We start from the raw sequence: 18,660 nt of genomic DNA on the forward strand, positions 1-18,660 counted from the left end.
AAACGAAGACAGAAATAGAAGCAAATCTCCAGGGTCTCTGCTACTATAACACATTTAAAGAAGTTCAAGACTTCATGCTGGACAAAAAGTTTCATATAGCCATTTTCTAGTTGGTCCTAAAATAATGATTCTTTACACCAACTCTGTGGCACTCTCTGCAGAAAATGTATAATATGCAAGAAAATATTTACTTAAAACAGATTTATTGATAAGCTTTTACAAAAATATAAAGAAAAGCAGGTGAGGAACAAAAATCTGAAACATGAACTCTTCCATGAAAACAAGGAACACACCTGACAGGGATAACAAAGACAATGGACAAGAGAATACTGGGACAATACACACATGATACCAAAGCAAGAGGCAACGCGTGAGGGATCAGTGGAAAACAGTTTCAATTCAATTTTATTTATAGTGCCAAATAACAACAACAGTCACCTCAATACCTTTAATATTGCGAGCTAAACCCTCTACAATAGCCGAGAGAAGCCCCAACAATCATATCAGCCCTCATCAGCAAGGACATGGTGACAGTGGGAAGAAAAAACTCCCTTTTAACAGGTTAATGCCTCCGGCAAGGAGGGGCAGTCATCGGCCATGATTAGGGGTGAAGGTGAGGGAGAGAGGACAAAGCCATGCTGTGGAAGAGAGCCAGAGATTAACAATAAATAATAATAAATGTAGAGCTGTGTATAACACATGGTGAGTGAAAAGGGGCGAGTGCACACTCAGTGCATCTTTCCCAGCCTACGTCTATTGCAGCATAACTAAGGGAGGATTCAGGGTCACCTGGTCCAGCCCTAACTATATGCTTTAGCAAAAAGGAAAGTTTGAAGCCTAATCTTGAAAGTAGAGATAGTGTCTGTCTCCTGAATCCAAACTGGAAGCTGGTTCCACAGAAGAGGGGCCTGAAAACTGAAGGCTCTGCCTCCCATTCTACTTTTAAATACTCTAGGAACAACAAGTAGGCCTGCAGAGCGAGAGCGAAGTGCTCTAATAGGGTGATATGGTACTACAAGGTCATTGAGATAAGATGGGGCCTGATTATTTAAGACCTTGTATGTGAGGAGCAGGATTTTGAATTCAGTTCAATACAATACTTATGTAGCACCAAATCAGTATCACAGTTACCTAACGGTGCTTTCTATTGTATGGTGAGAAACTTGGCTTCTGCGTGTTAGATAAACGGTGTTGCCTGTTGCACCTCGGATGGTGTCATTAGGGTAGCTGCAGGGTCATCAGCCGTGAGCCACCCTTCATTGATTTTTCACTCCATTAATCCTGGAACATCTTGGTGTGGTGGAGCGATGGCAGAGATGTCTCCTTATCAACCCCTGCAGCTGATCCCACGACACTTGTCTTTCCTTCTCAGACAGATCATGCAATAATACATATTTCATAGTTTGTACATTTGTCAGTTAGGACTCTAGTTCTCTCACTTTCCTGAACACTGTCCAGCATTACATTAATGTTTTTAATGACAGTATTTCAAGGCCAGTAGCACACTGTCAGTGGTAACATTAAAATGACTCTTTATTATGAGCATTCAGTTGGCAATGCTAATTGCACACAGGCATATACTATACAAATGCACTCATCAACCACTTTATTAGGTACACATTGCTGGTGCCTTGAGACCTGCGTTAATTATTTGTTGGATAAATTCGCCGAGGTGCTGAGATTCTGGTCCTTATTGATCAATGTTTTACATTTACTCAGGGCCTTCTTGGTGTGATGTTCTTCTGCTTCCCTGGCCGCTGTCTGTGGGGATGGTGTTCGCTCTGTGTTGTAGCGTCCTGATGACACCCAGTTTATGCTCCAGTGGATGATAAGAGTCAAACCTTAAATACTGATCCGATTACTCATGGCCATTGATCAATGGTTGTTGATCAGTGGTTGTTGATCAATGGTCATGAGAATTTGCATAATTAAGATTAAGGAACTGACCTCCCACCCGATCAGCAAGCACTCCAGCGGGTGGTGAAAGAAGCTGGCAGAATTATTGGAACAAGTCTGCCAGAGATCAGTAATATCTTCCCCACTCGCTGTCTGAGGAGGGTGCACAGTATCCTGCGGGACCAACATCACCCTGCGCGCCACCTTTTCCATCTGCTGCCCTCAGGGAGAAGGTACAGGTCTATACAGGCCAGAACATCCAGACTGGCCAACAGCCTGTATCCACAGGCTGTGAGGCTCCTGAACTCTCTGCCCCCCTCTCACGGACAATAACCATATCCAACTTCTTAATAGCAATGAACTGGTCTGCATTGGTGCATCATATCTTTATTCTCTTCCCCCTCCTGCCCCCCCCCCCTCTTTCTTAAATAGATAACTATCATATCTGATATCATATCTCACAGTACAATAATATTGAATGGGTTGCATTGTTGTATTTTGTTATGTTTCTCAGGTCTTTGTCTGAATTTCTACGAACATTATTGCTAAGGATTGTCTTATTGCATTGGAGTCACACTGGGTTAAATATGTACACTTGGGTTTTAAGGGGTATTTATTATTTTCTTCTTTTTTGGGGTTGTATGGAAGCCCCAAACGCAATTTCATTGTTCTTGACAATGACAATAAATAATAAGAAAGCAAGAAAGCAAGCCCATTGTTCCTTCAGTGGGCTGGTTTCAGTCATTATGCAAATGTCCTGTTTATAAGGTTGAAACCTGCAAACACTGCAAATTTGTCTGCTGCTCATACAAATTTCCCCTTGAAAAATTCCAAGATTGCTTTACTGGTCTAAAATCTAATGAGTGAGGAGGCCACTGAAGTACCGAAGGGAACCATCCATGGGTGCTCAGATGTGTACTGGCTCACTCCTGGTGGCTGTTTACCCCTGGCTCTGTCAAGCCCCTTCCGTGGTGTGGAGGGGCCTCAGATCTTAGGTCTCTGAGCCCGGGCTTGATCTGCTCTGGCATAGGCGGGATTGTTGCTCCAGCCCCCTGTGGCTTCTGCATCGTGGCTGCTGGGTGACCCCCCATCTGGGGCCCCCCTTAGCTCTTTTCCAGGTGGGTGGCATGATTGCCCCTCCTGTGGTCCTCCTTTGGCTCTCGTGCTCTAGGGGACCTCTAGATGTCTGGGGCCTGGCTCTCCTCCATCCCTGTTTCCTGTCCTGGGGGATGGGGCTATGGCTCACCAGACCCACTATTAGACCCTTACATGGAGAAACCTTGTGAATACAAGCGCGCACACACACGCACACACACACACACACTCAGGTGTTCACACAGGTGTACAAACAGGTACTCACAGACACACACTGTCTGGGCTGACTGCTGCCTCCAAACATATCATGCATTATTAATCGCGTGTGCTGCTCGGCAGCTTTCAATATTTATTATTAATATTACTTACATCTATGTGTGTTGCTATGTGGTTTCCCTTCTTTCTGCTTGTTTTCTTCCAACAGGTGGTAGAGTCTTTTCTCTTTCTATCCCTCTTCTCCTCTATTTCCCTTTCCTTCTGTTAACTCTCTTCCTAACTCCTCTTTCCTTCTTCTTTCTCTTTCCCATTTCCCATCTCTTCTCCCATTCCCAGGTTCTGTCCATCCTGGTTGTAATAACTAATAAACTATGACCAGAATATATGTATATGTAATTGTTACTTATAACATGTATGTAACTTTGTCATTTTAACATGTTGTCGCCTCTTGGCCAGGACTCCCTTGAAAAAGAGGTTTTTAATCTCAATGGGACTTTTCCTGGTAAAATAAAGGTTAATAATAAAAAGAATAGTATATATTGGTGTTTTTCTTGGCCTTGAGACAATAATAATGATAACTCTGCTTGTGACAGTGCCAAACAGGACAGGGGTAAAAAAATCTACTGTTTTAGAGTCCGTGGAACAGACCAGCTCAGTTGTCTCTTTCTAGCTGACAAAAGGAGAACCCGGTGTGGTCTTCTGCTGTCCATCTGTATGGTGTTTGATGTGTTGTGTGTTTGAGAACTTGATTTTTTCTCTTTTATAAATACATATGAAGAATTGCATCTTCTAAGTCTCTCAGCATCTTCTTATTTTCATGACAGTAGAGCTGCCAAAAGAGATGCAAATGAGGAGACTTCACTCAGGCAAGTCTGCTGGACCAGACGGAGTGAGTCCCCTTGTCCTCAAGGCCTGTGCCCCCCAGCTGTGTGGAGTCTTTCATAAACTGTTTATGCTGAGTCTGAGTCTGCAGAGGGTCCCGGTGATGTGGAAGACATCATGCCTCGTCCCTGTACCAAAGACGCCTCGTCCCAGTGGCCCCCAGGATTACAGGCCCGTGGCACTGACCTCCCACATCATGAAGACCCTGGAAAGACTCATCCTGGACCAGCTGCGACCCATAGTAAGACCACATCTGGATCCCCTTCAGTTCGCTTATCAGCCTCGTCTCGGAACAGAGGACGCCATCATCTACCTGCTCAATCGTGTCTACACCCATCTGGACCAGCCGGCGAGCACTGTGAGGGTCATGTTTTTTGACTTTTCCAGTGCTTTCAACAGCATCAGGCCGACCCTCCTGGGTGATAAGTTAGCAGCGATGCAGGTAGATGCTTCTCTGGTGTCCTGGATTGTTGATTACCTGACAGGAAGACCACAATATGTACGTCTCCCACAGTGTGTGTCTGACAAGGTGATCAGCAACACAGGGGCACCACAGGGGACTGTCCTCTCCCCCTTCCTCTTCACCCTCTACACCACAGACTTCAGCCACTGCACAGAGACCTGCCATCTTCAGAAGTTTTCTGATGACTCTGCGGTGGTTGGATGCATCAGCAGGGATGATGAGACAGAGTACCGGGCTGTGGTCGACTCCTTTGTCACGTGGTGTGAGCAGAATCATCTGCAGCTCAACGTGGCAAAGACCAAGGAACTGATCGTGGACTTCAGGAAGACCAGGAAACACTTGACCCCTGTTTCAATCCAGGGGGTCAGTGTTGACATTGTGGAGGACTATAAATACCTTGGAGTACACATTGACAATAAACTGGACTGGGCTAAAAACACCACAGCACTTTACAGGAAGGGCCAGAGTCGTCTCTATTTTTTGAGGCGACTGAGGTCCTTCAACATCTGCCAGAAAATGCTGAGGATTTTCTATGAGTCTGTGGTGGCCAGTGCGATCCTCTATGCTGTTGCATGCTGGGGGAGCAGGCTGAGGGTCGCAGATGCCAACAGACTTAATAAACTGATCCGTAAGGCCAGCAATGTTGTGGGGATGGAGCTGGACTCCCTCAAGGTGGTGTCGGAGAGGCGGATGCTGTCCAAGATAAAGACAATGTTGGATAACACCTCCCACCCACTCCATGACATGTTGGTCAGTCACAGGAGCTCGTTCAGTGAGAGACTGAGATTACCGAAAAGCACCACTGAACGACACAGGAAATCATTCCTGCCTGTGGCTCCCTGTACAACGCATCCACTTAACACACTGTTTACTGCAACAGCTACACATGTTTCTTTTCCAAATATTTATTTATGAGTGACTTATGTATGTATGTATGTATATATATGTATATATTGTACTATTCTTAGTTAGTGTATTGTCTGTCTTGTCTTAATGTTGGTTTAAAATGGAGCACTGTAACAAAAAATAATTTCCCCCAGGGATCAATAAAGTATTCTGATTCTGATTCTGATTCTGATTCTGATTATAGTTATGTTCTCCTGAGTTCCTCATTATAAATGAATAATAAATAAAACCCTGTTTATAAATCAGAAACAGCATGTCAAATATTCTATTACATTTTCACAAGCATAAACTTGATAATAACAAATATGACTTATCACACAGATAGATGTAACAAGCTCATAAACATTATTCTTTTATTTTATGAACATGTTCACATACATTTGGATCTTTGTCTTGATGATAGTTATTGAATTTAATTCGCTTTTGTAAATTTAATTTCAACTTGATGTAAAGCAGAAATAGACTCAACCTAAGGCTGTAATGTTATCACTGAAGCATTTATTCAGCATTTCCTGGCATGCATGGTTAAATATAGTGGAGCAGCAGTGGAATAGTAGTGGAACGACAGCCAATTACAAATCCCTGTGCATGCCCCGAGGAGGTAAAGTATGTGGTAGCCTTACTAAAAGGAATTATTACAGCATCAAATTAAAGCCTTTCCAAGAGACCATGACAGAAACCAAATCCTCTGGGAGTTGGCACAGACTGGGAAGCTTATGCCCACCCACTCCCCTGTGTGCCAAACAGGGCTTGATATAGGACAGGGCATTTACACAGACTGGATTTTAATTAGACATCTGAAGGATTAGGGTTAGTTAAAAAAAAGTATATTATATACACATTATATATGTGTATATATATATATATATATATATATATATATATATATATATATATATAAAACATATAACACTATATACCAACACTGCCAGCAAGTTGTCTATAAATGTGACAGACTTGAAATATATAATAATATATAGCTGAAATATGAACATTATATCATCATCGCACTATATGACATTGCATTCTTATCAAATAATGATACTACTACTACTAATAATAATAATAATGATAATAACTGTTAAACATAACCTGGTGTACATTCTTTAGGGAATGTTTAAGGATTTTGTTTACTTGATTAGACAGCCTAATTGTATTTTGTTTGTTTTTTTCCTTTCCCCTTCTTTTCTTTTCTTTGTTTTTTTAAGGTCAGTGTTGCCCTGTTACTACAGAATACTCTTTTCTTCCTCTGGGTACTGGAAATACACAAATAAAGTGTTCTGTGTTCCTACCTTTTATGTGTCTTTTTTTTCCCAAATATCAGCCTGTAAGAGTTTAAATAAAAACACTTCTCTGTTCGATAGTTAAAAATGTATAACAGGTATTTTATTTAATAAAAGAATCGCAATTCATGTTTATTAACAGATAAATTAGTACATCATACCATGATAAGTAACATATAGTGTGACATTTTTTTACTGTGATGAAGTATGTGTGAAGTATGGTTTGTCATGAAAGAAAAGTATATTTTAAACACTTTATTTGACTACTTTTATGATTTAAATGGCACAAAGGAATATGAAGATAAAACCAGTCTTATCAACCTTTACCTAAATAATAGCCTTGGAACTTTTTCAATATTGTGATATTTCACAATTTTTAGTGTCTGGCACAGAAAAAAACTTTTTTTCTAATGAACATAACCAAATTTACTAATAACCAAAGCATCTGACATGCATAATCAGAAGATCATTCTATATATTCAAGTTTCGTTCAATATATTCAAGTTCTATTCTAGCCCCTGCGGGCGGTCTATCCTTCAAGCTCGGGTCCTCTACCAGAGGCCTGGGAGCTTGAGGGTCCTGCGCAGTATCTTAGCTGTTCCCAGGACTGCGCTCTTCTGGACAGAGATCTCCGATGTTGTTCCCGGGATCTGCTGGAGCCACTCGCCTAGCTTGGGAGTCACCGCACCTAGTGCTCCGATTACCACGGGGACCACCGTTACCTTCACCCTCCACATCCTCTCGAGCTCTTCTCTGAGCCCTTGGTATTTCTCCAGCTTCTCGTGTTCCTTCTTCCTGATATTGCTGTCATTCGGAACCGCTACATCGATCACTACGGCCGTCTTCTTCTGTTTGTCTACCACCACTATGTCCGGTTGGTTAGCCACCACCATTTTGTCCGTCTGTATCTGGAAGTCCCACAGGATCTTAGCTCGGTCATTCTCCACCACCCTTGGGGGCATCTCCCATTTTGACCTCGGGACTTCCAGGTTGTACTCAGCACAGATGTTCCTGTACACTATGCCGGCCACTTGGTTATGGCGTTCCATGTATGCCTTGCCTGCTAGCATCTTGCACCCTGCTGTTATGTGCTGGATTGTCTCTGGGGCATCTTTACACAGCCTGCACCTGGGGTCTTGCCTGGTGTGATAGACCCCAGCCTCTATGGATCTTGTGCTCAGAGCTTGTTCTTGTGCTGCCATGATTAGTGCCTCTGTGCTGTCTTTCAGTCCAGCTTTGTCCAGCCACTGGTAGGATTTCTGGATATCAGCCACCTCCTCTATCTGCCGGTGGTACATACCGTGCAGGGGCCTGTCCTTCCATGATGGTTCCTCGTCTCCCTCCTCTTTCTTGGGTTTCTGCTGCCTGAGGTATTCACTGAGCACTCGGTCAGTTGGGGCCATCTTCCCAATGTATTCTTGGATGTTCCTTGTCTCATCCTGGACTGTGGTGCTGACACTCACCAGTCCCCGGCCCCCTTCCTTCCGCTTAGCGTACAGCCTCAGGGTGCTGGACTTGGGGTGAAACCCTCCATGCATGGTAAGGAGCTTTCTTGTCTTTATGTCAGTGGCTTCTATCTCCTCCTTTGGCCAGCCTATTACCCCAGCAGGGTACCTGATCACGTTCCTGATGAAGGCTCTTAGGGTCCTTTTGATCTTGTACAATTCTAGGCATTCCAGTATCCAGCTGTGGGGCATTGAGTCATAGGCCTTCTTGTAATCAACCCAGGCCGTGCACAGGTTGGTCAGTCTGGTCCTGCAGTCTCAGCTTACTGCTTGGTCTGCCAGTAGCTGGTGTTTTGTGCCTCTGGTATTCTTGCCCATCCCTTTCTGTGCCCCGCTCATGTATTGACCCATGTGCCTGTTCATCTTAGCCGCTATGATGCCTGACAGGAGCTTCCACGTGGTGCTGACGCAGGTTATTGGTCAGTAGTTGGAGGGGACAGGTGTTTTTAAAAGTTATGTTTGACTTTATGCTTTTCTGTATAGTTTCTGGGATGCTTAGAACTCAAATTGCACTGCTGGAAATAGTTTATTTTGATGCACATGCTGTCTTTTTTTGCAAGTTTGCATTATAATATTTATTTTCGTTTTCCCTGCAGTATATAAAACTTAGTGTATCTCAAAAATAAAACTATGAAGACACTCAAAATAAATTTCCTGTGGCTGGAAACTATTTTATGAAACTTTTTTGTATTTACAGTTTTGAGGGATAAGCCTCTTACATTTCTAATATATGTACAAAAACCAAAAACGATTTTCAATTTTATATGTATTTCATTGCACTTTTTTGCAATTTATGTAGTTACTATGGACTTAATGCATACATATTATTAAAATTTGGCCTACAACCCAGGCGCTGCCGGCGCCAGGGAAGGCGAAGCGGTCGACTGGTGAGACTGAAGGTTGCCTTCTTACGTCCCCGGAATGATCAATACTTTTAGGCAGCCAGATTTGACTACGTGAAACACTGGACCTCCCCAACCATAATCTACCTCTGTTTGGTTCCTGTCGCTGGGATTACTACAATAAACCCATGCCTGCGACCTCCGCGACATCGTCGGAGAGGAGTAAACTTCCAGAACCTACGGACGCTTCAACGGGCGCCTATTTCCACTACTAAGCCTTGGACTTCACTAAGGATTAGCCTTGCTAATGTCCGCTCGTTAGCTAATAAAACCTTTATTTTAAAGGACTTTTTTACTTACCGCAATTTGGATCTCATGCTCCTAACGGAAACTTGGCTGAGACCAGGTGAGCTCAATTGTTTTACTGAACTCCTACCTTCTGACTGTGATTATTTAAATCTGCCGAGGATTGGCAAACGCGGGGGCGGAGTTGTGGCTGTCCTCAGGAAGAGACTAACATATAAACAACTTTCAACAGACTTTTGAGGGGCGATCGTAGCTCAAGAGTTGGGAGTTGACCTTGCAATCGGAAGGTTGTCGGTTCGAACCCCGGCTTGGACAGTCTCGGTCGCTGTGACCTTGGGCGAGACACTTCTCCCGTTGCCTACTGGTGGTGGTCAGAGGGCCCGGTGGCGCCAGTGTCCGGCAGTCTCGCCTCTGTCAGTGCGCCCCAGGGTGGCTGTGGCTACAATGTAGCTGCCATCACCAGTGTGTGAATGTGTGTGTGAATGGGTGGATGACTGGATATGTAAAGCACTTTGGGGTCCTTAGGGACTAAGTAAAGCGCTATATAAATACAGACCATTTACCATTTATTTATTTACTCACAAATAGTTTCCTGTTTGGCACCGAAAGTTTTCTTTCTCTCACTTTCTTTTTCAGTGCTTTGCTTTTCCAGCTGGAGAGCATCACTCATTCTCTGGATACCTGCCTTTTCTCTAATGTAGACCTTCATCATCATCATCATTTCTTCCTTTTCTTTCATAAAGGGCTCACTGTCACAAACCGTGGAATTATTTTCAGTAGCAAAGACCTTCCTCTTAGGCGTTGTTCCCTGACTTCTTTTGCAAAAAGAAACCTTTTACTTTTTTCATGTTTTCTTTCTGCAGCATCCCTTATCCATGGGAAGCATTCCTCTAATCCATGAAAGCTTTCCAAATTGTTTCTTTCGCCTCCCTTTCTGTTTTAAAAGCTTTTATTTATTTATTTATTTTTACTTCAGTCATAGCTTCTTTTTTCAACATTAAAAGCACCCCTTCTCTTCTGTTTAGCCTGGTGTTGTTTCTTGAAGGGTTTTTTTCTTTTGTTTGTCTCTTGTTTAGTCAATGCCCTGCATCTCCAAATGGAAAGCATTCCTCATCTATCATGTTCAAATGCTCTCTTTGGAAAACTTCTCTCTGGTTATTCTCTTCTTTTCCATCTTATGCTTTCTCTTTCATCTTCTTTATTTTGGCTTCTGCACACAGCAGAGGTTTCCTCCACATTTCCTTAATAGGAAGCTTTTTGGCTTCCATTTGAATCTGGCCTTCTATATCATGATAGAAATTTCCTGCTGTTTGACACAAAGTAAGGTCCTCATCTGTGTCACTCTGGATATGAAGAAAAGTAGTTTAACATCACTTAGAATTTCTGGCGTTAAAGCTTATTATTTCTTTTCCTGTATATTTTTCACAGGAACCATAATCATTTGCCTTCTTGACACCTTCTTAATATCATTATCCAACACCTTAAATTATTTATCAAGACATTTTGAAATGTGGATCATATTTTGTGATCCATACATTTAGCAGAGGGGCTGCTATTGTGTGTGTGGATAATAGCAAACACTGAAATACATTTTTTGCACATAGCAATGCATTTTGTTGACTCAAATTTAGCTTTTCTTTGCTCAAAATAAATTTCTCCTTAAAATGCAACACTTGCACCTGCAATTTTTTTTGTGTGCTTAATTATTATTATTATTTACATGTGTTCAGAATAGTGGCACAAAAATAAATAACAATATAAAGCTACAGGCTACAGCCCCACACACCAACACAAATCCCAATTCCAATGAGGACACATGTCATCCTTCTCTTAGTATTTAGGTATAGCACAAAACAACACAAATCAAAGACCAGTTACAAAGAGAGTTTAAAGTGATCGCCACGGTGATTCTACTGTAGAAACATGAACAGGCTGCAGCCTGACTGCTCATCAGTTTGTTACCTGTTGAAGTTCAGCAGCTTCACTGCAGTTTACAGCTCCCTTTATCACAGTGCTGGGGTCAGCATTTACTCAGCTTTAACATCACTCTGGGTTCTTGGCTAGCTTAGCGTTAGCATGCTGTCTGTGCTGGTGCTTGTGAAGAGTCGAAGTTGTGTTAACAGTGTGATGCAGTTATTTCTGTCCTGGAGCAGTCTCCACTTTACCATCGCGCTCTCATCCTTTTGTGCAAAAAATAATAAAACTAGCCAACTACATCACTATTTTCCTCCTCTGACACATGAACTGAAATCAGCTGATTGTAGCAAGAGTGCAAGAACCAGTAAGCGGGATCGATAGGCAGGCAAACTAATGATTCCAAGCAACTGGACAACTGGCAAGTGGTTCTCTACAAGAACCAGTTCTTGGTTTTCACACCTGAGGAGCTAAGTGCAACTGATCGCTTTGTGGTAAAGAGGTGTTCAGTCCTCTGAGTTCTGCCAAGAGAACCTCCTTGCTGCTTTGCTGTCCTGCCAGGGAGTCCTTCATCATTGCCATCAGCTCACCATCTGTTCCACATGTTGTGGTTGAGCTGTTGGCGCTCTGCTTATGAGGATGATATGGATGGAGATTGTCTCCCATGCTGGATCTTCTCTAGTTGATGCCTTCTCCTCATGAAGCTCTTGCTTTTGGGACTGCAGCCGTGTGTGCTGGATTGGGAAGTGCCATCTTGCTTCTTTTTTTTTTTTTTTTTTTTTTTCTAAATGACATCAGAAACAGCAGTATGCGACATTACGTGATGGCAGAGCTTCAGTTCATCCTTTGTCATTTTTTTTTTTTTTTTTTTTTTTAATAAATAGGACAGGGGGAATGAATGAGAGAAAGAGGGGGAGAGAAAGAAAGAAAACCAAAGGGGAGAAGAGACGGTGAGAAGGGGGGGGAAGAGAGAGAGAAAAAAAAAAAGAACTCCTGGGTCACCTGTATGGAGAAAAAAACAAAAAAACAAAAAAAACAAACAGAGGAGACAGCAAACAACAAAGAGCAACATAATAATAGAGAAAACAAAGCACCATCACAATAAACTAGCTAGTCATAGATATCAATATTTACTAAATAATAAACGATATTGTGCAACACGCAAGATAGACAGCGCACAGTGTGCTTTGAGGCAGCAGCCAAGAAAGCTGTAGTCCGCGTCTGTGAATACCCGTGTGTACACCTGTGTGCATACCTGTGTGGATCAGCATGTTTGCATTCCAAAGGTTTCTCCATGTAATGATCTGCTAGAGGGTGTGGGGGGGCCACAGCCCCGTCCTCCAGGGTGTGAAGCGGGTATGGAGGAGATCAAAACTCCAGACATCCAGAGGCCCCCAGAACACAAGAGACCATGGAAGACCAACAGAGGGGCAGCCGCACCACTGTCCCAGTAAGAGCTGAGGAGAGTCCCAGATGAGGGCTCGCCCAGCAGCCGCGGAGCAGAAGTCAGGGGGAGTTGCAGTGACGCGCCCGTGAGCTCCGCCGGCCCCCAGCTGCGCCTGAGTGACCGAGCCCCAGGCCGAGAGGCCGGGGGCACCCCACCTCCAAAGGGGCCCGAGCGAGCCCCAGGCCCCGACAAGCGGCCGCCAAGGAGTGAGCCGGTGTGTACCTGGACGCCCACCCCCAGACACAAAGAACCACCAACACACCGACACCTGAGGGAGTCCGCCACTGGCAGGGGAAGTGGTGGTGGGTGGAGATAGGCCTCCAAACCTTGGTGGGCCTGAGGTGTCCCCAGAGAGGTGGCGTCTGATACCCAACCTGACATATAGACACAGACATACAGGCACACACAGACACAAACATCCATTCCCACCCTCATGCTCTCATATGCACTTACTCCACACTCAACCAACGTGGAGACAGACATAAAGAGACGCTGTACACACAATCACACTCCCCAAGCGTACTCTACAAACCGGGTCTAGGTACCCTTGCCCCTGGAGGGGGGAACTGCACCCAGACCCAGGTGGTGTTTCCCTTTTCCCTGCGGTGGGGAGAGGCAGACCACCCCGACTCCGCAGCAGCAGGGAGGCCCCACACTCCAGACCGCAGTCGGACGGCCAACTCCTCCTACTAGCCCTCCCGCTCCAGCAGGCCGCAGAGAATGGGGGTGGGAGAAGACTCCAAACCTCCCTCCACCCGCTCATTGTAGTGTTGATGCATATGTGTTCTAAGGTGCAATTATTGGGAAGTGCCATCTTGCTTCTGACACCACAAGTTCAACCGCAGATTAAACTCAAGAAAGTAATTTTCATGCATCACTTAAGAATCACTCCACTGTAATTGGACTGAGCTAACCTTTGCTGGTTATACTCCAAAAAGTAAAGTTAGTAAGAAATTTCAACATACACTAAACTGTTAGGGTTACAGATATCATATCAGCCACTAGACTGTCCAATTCTGCGATGGAGGTTTATGGCCATACTAAGAAAGGGGTGAACTCTTTCTTGGTCTGGCCAGTGTCCGTTCCCCAGTTTTATGGTGAAAGCATTTCACAGGATTGGCCTACAGTCACCATTAGGTCAGTCTTTTGAAATGTTACAGTAGTTTGTAAAGTGAAGGTAGTTTGTCCTTGAGTTTGCAGGGCCATGTAAGGGTTTATATGGTCCTGCTGTGAACTCCAATCTGGGCCATGTTTAACAAAGAGTTAATGGGGTTCTGGGAGTGATAGAAATAATACAAACAAGTCAACAATTTAGTTATCAGAATGCTCTTATCTGTATATCTTTCTAATTTTCATGTAAGCAGCGCTCACAACTAAAACTCTTAATCAAACTATATTTTTGCAGTAAAGAAAAAGCTGCCACGATAATTGGCCTTTTGGAATCAGTTGGCCCTTCAGTACAGAGATATTGATTTCATAATCACTGATATACTTCTCTCCCTGACCTCTGCTGTAAATAGGGAAGGCCAAGCCACCATGTTTCCAAGAGGATAATTAGAATGGATCTAATATCTTTTTATATGCACCCACGGCTCACTAGTAGCACACTGCAACCTCCTCTCCCCACACTAGACCTTTATTTACCTGCGTAGGCCTGCTGCATTTTGATAAGAGCTGCTGTCTGGAAGAATTAATGTAATGCCTACCCAAGGAGAGGGGTTTCAATTAAGTTCAAATGGGATGAATTCATGCAAAAATGCGCTGGCACCTCATTCCATACATGAGAAGAATCTGCAATCCTCCACACTTTCCTGCTTTTTTTGCTTCAGTGATTAGCTGTGTACATATCCATATTTGCTTCCTTTTTTAGCTTGGCGGATTGTCAAAGTTTACAGGCTGCTCCTGATTTGAACACATTACTCACTTATTATTTCTGTGAAATCCTTTAAAGTTAGTTAAATGGGGGGCATATGCAGACAACCCAGTGCACTGGTAATACTTGTGTTTTTTCTAGGGAAGTCAGACAGGCTGACAGAGACCAGACTTCTGATGGATGTTGCCAGCCTTTGCTCATGAATCCAACATCTCCATCAGCTAATTAGTGTAGAAAGGCCACGCTTCAACAAAGATGCTTTCTGGAAGAACTAACAGTGTAAAAAGGCTACTAGTAGCAATCAGGTGACAAATCAAGGAGAACCTCTATTACTTATTACATGAAGTAAATTATTTCTTTATATCTGGCCTTTTTTCTCGTTTTGTCAGGTCATCTTATCCACTCAGTTTTGTTTTCCTCTCTCCTTTTCTCTCTTTCTTGCTTTTCTTCCCTTTTCTGCATCCTTCACTTATTTCCTTGCTGTCCCTATCATCATGTTTTCACTTTGTTTGGTGTCTTTTCTCACTCTTTTTCACTAATCTAACTTCTCTCCTTTCCTATTACGTCTGCCCCCTTCTTTTCTCGTCATTATGCATCATTATATAACTGTCTGTTAATCCTGGGCAACTTTAACATCCACCCCTGCTGTGCCTGTAAAACCATGGTCACGGAGTTTTGTCCTGTTCTGGATTGCTTTGGTTTCTTTCAACAGATAAATGAAGCTTCTCATGTTCCTGGGCAGATTCTTTGGCCAGTCTATTATATGGATTTACTATTGACAATATTAATATTAATCAATCAATCAAAATTTATATATATTGCACATTTTAAAGACCAAAGTACACCAAAGTGCTTTCCAGTAAAATCATGATGCAGATAAACATCACTATATAAAATATAAATTACAGATATAAATAAAATATAAAACAATTACATAATCTAAATCTAATTAATGATGCTTCTTTGATCATAAGTAAATTGTGTCCAATCCACTGCGTAATGCCCTTTTCCCCTTACAGTTAACTCGTCAACTGTAAAGCAGTTTTCTGAAACTTTTTAGAGAAATGCTGTGGCAACCTCCATTGCAGCTGTTGATGCACAACTGTGATGGAGGTTGCCACAGCATCCATCTGTCCATTCTCTTGCACTTTTTCTTATCAGGGTCCCAGGGGGGCTGGAGCCTATTCCAGCTACCATAGTGCGAGAGGTGGCATACTGTACACCCCAGGCAGGTTACCAGACTGTTGCAGGGCTAACACAGAGAGACAGACAACCATTCACATTTATTGGCAATTGAGAAATAAACCTTATCCTACTTACTGCATGTCTTTGTGGGAGGAAGTGGGTGCACCTGGAGAGAACCACTGCAAACTCAGAAAGACCCGGGGTAGATATTGGAGTCAAATTCCTTGTTGCTGAGAGGCAAGAGTGCTAATAAACAAATTGAAGATTGCAAGGAGGAGATTAAAATTTCAGAGATGTGCAACTGAGGACCATTATGTCAGTTCACAGTTTCCACTGTGGGTATACGAACCAAACGGATAAACAAACCTTAAACACGAAAAGTATGTAATCTAAATAATTGACCATTTAAGCAGCTTCAGAGTAATGGTAGTGTTTTCTGTAAATGTAAAAATCCTTATATTGTCACAGCTTTTCTCTTTACTCCACTTGTATAATTCTAGAATTTCAAAGTGTTCCTCGCTACACCACAAACTCAGACAGCAAAGATTTCTTTTTGGCTTAAATATATTGCTTCACCAGACAGTATGATGAGGCTAGGAGGTCAGGGGAAGGGTACAGTGAGTGTCCGCAGCCATTTGTAAAACACAGTGGAGGCTCTGTCATGATTGCAGCTGCAGCTGGTGGTGTTGAGGAAAATTATGAACATAGAAAAGTACCATCAGATTTTCATTCACCATGTAATACCTGCTGTCTGGAAAGCATCTGATTGGCAACAGCTTCATTCTTCAGCATGACAATAATCCCAAACATTGTGCAAATGCAGTGAAAGCATACTTGTATACCTCCCCCAAGCCCACACCTCAACAACTGAAGTAGTGAGAATATAAGGGAAGGTCCAAAACAGAAGATCCAAAACAGAACATTGGAATGTCCTCCAAGAAGCCCAAGAATAATTCATGAAGACTACTTAAATAATTAATATAAAAGGTTACCTCAGAGAGTTCAAGCTGTGACGAAGAATAAAGGTGCAGCAGATAAAATAAGTATTGAACACATCACCAAATTTCCACCAAATACATTTCTGAAGGTGCCGTTAACATGAAATTCTTACCAGATGTTAGAAACAAGCAATCCCTCCCAACCCATCCAATCCTTTGTTGGTGATGAGAGCTTTAAGACACCTCCTTTATGGAGAAACTAGTCACATGCATTGCTCAGATTGATTTTGGCCCATTTTTCCACACAGTCTTCAAATCCTGAAGGTTCCATGGGCGCCTTCTATGAACTCGGCGCTCTGGGTCAGGTGACCATTCTAGCAGCTTTATTATCTTTCTCTGAAACTACTTAAGTGTTTTCTTGACTGTGTGTTTAGGATCATGTCCACCTTCATTTCATCTTTATCATCCTGGTAGATGGCAGAAGACTTTTAAATGGTAAATGGCCTGTATTTGTATAGCGCTTTTCTAGTCCCTAAGGACCCCAAAGCGCTTTATACTTCATCCACACACACATCCACACACTGGTGATGGCAGCTACATTGTAGTCACAGCCACCCTGGGGCGCACTGACAGAGGCGAGGCTGCCGAACACTGGCGCCACCGGGCCCTCTGACCACCACCAGTAGGCAACGGGTGAAGTGTCTTGCCCAAGGACACAACGACCGAGACTGTCCAAGCCAGGGCTCGAACCGGCAACCTTCCGATTACAAGGTGAACTCCTTGAGCCACGATTGCCCTTTCTTTATCAAGAATGTCTTAGTGCTTTATCTTCAATTATATGAAGCATGTCAGAACCATACGGTGTAAAACAGCCCCACACCACAATGTTCCCACGGCCAAACTTCACTGTTGGTATGGTGTTTTCAGGGTGATGCCTTTTGACCTCCAAGCATGGTGCGTGTTATGGCATCCAAAGAGTTCAGTTTACGTCTCATCTGACCACACCAAATTCTCCCAATATTTCACCAACTTGTCTAAATCTTGTTCGGCCAAGCTGCAAGCAAGCCTCAACATGCTTTTTCTTCAGCAATGAAGTCGTGCGTGGTGAGCGTGGATACAGAACATTGATGGACAGCATTACTTATTGTTTTCTTTGAAACGACTGTACCTGCTGATTCCAGGTCTTTCTGCAGCTCTCCACAAGTTGGCTCTGGGACAACTCTTCTGATAACTTTTTTCACTTCACTGTCTGAAATCTTGTGGGGAACAACTGTATATAGTGAAATGATGTTCTGTCCACTTTCAGATTATGGCTCAATAGTACTCACTGGAACCTTCAGTAGTTTAGAAATTCTTCTGTAACCAGTGCCATCAGGATGTTTTGCAACAGCAAGGCCGTTAAGATCGTGAGAGATCCTGGTTTTACCATGAGATGTTCCCTTGGTAACGAGACCTTTTTACAGGCCATCAGTTTGACTGAACCAGCTGATATTAATTTGCACTAAGTGGCAGGATTGTGTTTTAATTACTGATAGATTTCAGCTGGTGTCTGTCATGGCCCGGTGTCCGAGGAGCTGATGGGATGCCCACGCCCACGGGTGTGGCTGTTAACTCCACACCTGCATCCCATCTCAGGCGATTATCAGGTGGACTATTTGATCCAGCCCAGCCAGCTGCTCCACGCCAGTCCGTTAGTTGTCCCACAGAGGTAACGTACACCCACGGGAAGGCGGTTGTGAAAACCCTCATTTACCTGAACAAACGCTAATCTTTTCTTTTGCGCTCAGGTAACAGCTCGGCGTGTTTTTGAGCCACCTGCCCGTCTGGAGTTTGGATCGCCTCCGGTACCAATCACCTCTACTTTCCTGGAGCTCCCCCGCGGACCCTCACCCCTCCCTCCGGCTCCCAC

The sequence above is a fragment of the Aulonocara sp. 'chitande type north' Nkhata Bay genome, linkage group LG23 (assembly GCF_057382095.1).
Source record: "Aulonocara sp. 'chitande type north' Nkhata Bay isolate Kocher_YH1m ecotype deep benthic linkage group LG23, A_spYH_male_GT1.1, whole genome shotgun sequence".
Taxonomy (NCBI): domain Eukaryota; kingdom Metazoa; phylum Chordata; class Actinopteri; order Cichliformes; family Cichlidae; genus Aulonocara; species Aulonocara sp. 'chitande type north' Nkhata Bay.